Raw genomic sequence first — 3,603 nt, forward strand, 5'->3', positions numbered from 1 at the left:
GGAAAGTTCTTAAAAAAATATTTTTTAGATAGTCAGTTCCCATTGAACAGATTATTTAGCCTTAAAGAGCTAATCTGACAATTCCATCCCTTGATAATGGCTTCTATGTTCAGAAAAACATATTCTAAATAATGAAAAAGCAGAAAGTTCTGCTGGATGGATCAATTTGGTGTTTATTCAAGGTATTTCATCTTTATATGACAGAGACTAGATGATAAAGCATTGAGTATATTTAGAATAGCCTGGTCTAGGATCTGGATGAAGTGTTTACAGTCTGTAAGATATTTTAACTCTCAACTGTTCCTTCCCACAGAATGACTGTATTACTTTTTATAGAGATACTTGCAATTTTTTTTTAGTTTCTTTTAATTAGGAAAAGAAAAACATCTTATTTTAGGCATTAGCAAGCAGTTAGGAAATTTATTTTTGGTGGTGTCATTGGCTCTACCTAGAGCTCCCCACCCCCTCACCAATGACATATCATAGATCACTGGCAAATAGGTCAAATTAAGATTGGGTTTCTCAGGGCTGGAGGATGGCTCAGTGAGTTAAGACGCATCTCACTAGGCTGATGATCTGAATTTGATCCCCTGGGAGCCACATAGTGAAAAGATCACCAACATCTGCAAGTTGTCCTCTGACTTCACATACATCATGGCACACAGAGATGTATACAGACATGGGCACATAAATGCACGCACATGTGAATGTGCACAAATATACACAAACAAACAAATAAATGGGGTAAAAATTTAAGCAAGAAGATAGGACTTTTCAGATGGTTGAAGGCCTGTTTTCTCCAAACAGTGTTCCCAAGAACAAAAGTTCTTCACAAAAGAAGCCTCTTCCACGGCTGTAATACAACCCAAGGCTCTGCTCTTGTTTGCAGTCATGTGAGCATCACAGTAGCCCATATGTGAGAGTTCTAATTTCATAAATAACATCAGTGCTACTCTTTAAATAGAGTGTATAAGAGCAGAGAACACGGATGGCCATTTTCCAGTGCTAGCCTCATTGAGCAGTGGTGTCTTCTTTAGCACAGAGTCTCCCCACAGCTACGATGTTTGCTGAAGTCTGAGAAGATGCTGCGATTTCATGGCCCTCCCTTTTGGATGGACTTGCCCAAAACTAGATACCAAAGCTCTGAAGCCCTGTAGGATATAGTTCACAAGATTTGATAGTGCTTCCACGTTTGAGTTGTTGCTAAGTGTTCTGCAACAGTTACTGACATTCTATATGCTCTACAAACAAATTCAAAGAGTTGGGAGGGAACTATGATTTAAAAGAGGTAAAAGGTTTGACCAATTTTTGTTTTTGGTTTTGGTTTTGGTTTTTTTTGGTTTTTTTGTTTGTTTGTTTGTTTGGTTGGTTTTTTTGTTGTTTTTTTGTTTTTGAGACAGGGCTTCTCTATGTATCCCTGGCTATCTTGGAACTCACTCTGTAGACCAGGCTGGTCTCGAACTCAGAAATCCACCTGCTTCTGCCTCCCAAGTGCTGGGATTAAAGGGGTTTGACCAATGTTAAAAGTTTATCTAAACAAATACTGATGGCAGCCTGCAGTTCCAGGAGGAGGGTAGGGAGCTTGGTTTGATTTATATGTGCTATATTCTCTTCTAGAATAGTGGTCTGAAGGAAAAAAAATGTTGTTTGTGAGGAGGAAATAGCTCAATTAGTAAAGTAGTTTGCCTTGCATGCATGAGGACCTGAGTTTGAGTCTTAGAACCCACATATAAAACAAAAACAAAAACAAAACAAAACAAAAAAAAAACGGGAGTGGTACACAGTTGTGATTCCAGTGCCAGGGAGGGCTGAGACAGGTCGATCAGTGTGGCTTAATGGCCATCTAGCCTAGCCCAGGTGGCAAAGCTCTCTTAAAAAAAGAGGGGGTGTGATGGTTTGTATATGCTCAACCCAGGGAGTGGCACTATTAGAAGGTGTGGCCCTCTTGGAGTGGGTGTGTCACTGTGGGTATGAGCTTTAAGACCCTCATCCTAGCTTCCTGAAAGCCACTCTTTTACTAGTAGCCTTCAGATGAAAATGTAGAACTCTCAGGTCTGCCTGCATCATGCATGCCTGGATGCTGCCTTGCTCCCACCTTGATGATAATGGACTGGACTGAACCTCTGAGCCTGTAAGCCAGCCCCAATTAAATGTTGTCCTTTATAAGACTTGCCTTGGTCATGGTGTCTGTTCACAGCATTAAAACCCTAACTAAGACAGTGAGTGAAGTATTTACACACACACACACACACACACACACACACACACACACACACTTGTTCCTATGCAGCATAGGCAGTAGGCATGGGTGGAGCACTTCTCAAAGCAACAGGGAGGAGATGAAATTGGTGCTGAGTGCAGTTTTCCCACACTTGAGTCTAGCGCTTTCTAGTTCACACTCTACAACATGCCAGGCACTACAGGAGAGTGTGCAAAGTCACATCTCAGATCTTAGAAGAACATGAGAATCTAACATGTGATATAAAAGCAAGGTTTGCCTGCCAAGTGTTTCTTTTCATTTACAACTCAGTGGAAAGGCAAAACTAAAGTAAAAGCAAAAAGGGGGAATAGTATATCTAACAAAAATCCCAACGCAGGCGTGAGAAATCTCCTTTTGATTCGAGGTAAGGAAAGATTGATAAAGATGCCATGCACTTCAGACATAAGAGTTGGAGGACCTGAGCTAGATCTGACCTGAAAGTTCCCTCCCTGATGACTAGCTCTCATAGTACCAGAAGGTGATATGCAAGCCCCCAAGGAAGGGAAGCAACCAAGAGTCCTACCCAGCTGAAATACCTATAAACCACAAAGAGGGTCCATGGGATGTGTTGGGAAGAAGAAAAGGAAGGGAAAATGATTTTATATTTTAAATATTATTTAAATTAAAAAATAATTATATTTTAATTTAACAATTAAAAATTAATTTTTAAAAAGCCCCCACAAAAATAAAGTAATCACTAGCCTGAAATTAGATGGTATATTGGCAAATACTTTATATATTTATACCATACTTTATATATTTATATATATAAAGTATGGGGAGATATACCAAGTCCCTTCCCTTGCCTGCTATCTAGCCTAGCAAAGTATCCTCCTCCTCCACGGTGACAACTTCAACTGATGTATATCCCTGCAACACAAGATCACCCCAGCCTGAGCCATTCTTTACTCTTCTCTCTCCTCTCCTAACTACCCTCGCATGTCAGTGCAGTTACGGATTTGCTAAGGTTGCCTGTCTTGCTCTCTCTGCTGCTACCTCCTGAGCCCCAGGCAGCAGCCTCTCTTTCGAATGGCAGTCTCCTGTGGTCTAATGTTCAATGCTCACTTTCATCTGTCCCAGCTATAGTCACTGATTCTGGGCACCTGTACAGTCCTCATCATGAAACCTCCACGACTCATCCCTAACGTTTTAGCCCTCCGTTCAGATATCACTACACAGATATCACAGTGGGGTCCTTCCAGAAGATCCAACACTCTGGGCTTCTCCATGGCACCCTTCTCCATTTAAATGATATATTATACTTAGTCTGCTCGTTTTCCTTCTCTGGACTGGAATGCCAGCTCCCTAACTTAAGCTTTTTTTTTTTTTTTTTTTTTTTTTTT

Source organism: Mastomys coucha, unplaced genomic scaffold, assembly GCF_008632895.1.
Source record: "Mastomys coucha isolate ucsf_1 unplaced genomic scaffold, UCSF_Mcou_1 pScaffold20, whole genome shotgun sequence".
NCBI lineage: Eukaryota > Metazoa > Chordata > Mammalia > Rodentia > Muridae > Mastomys > Mastomys coucha.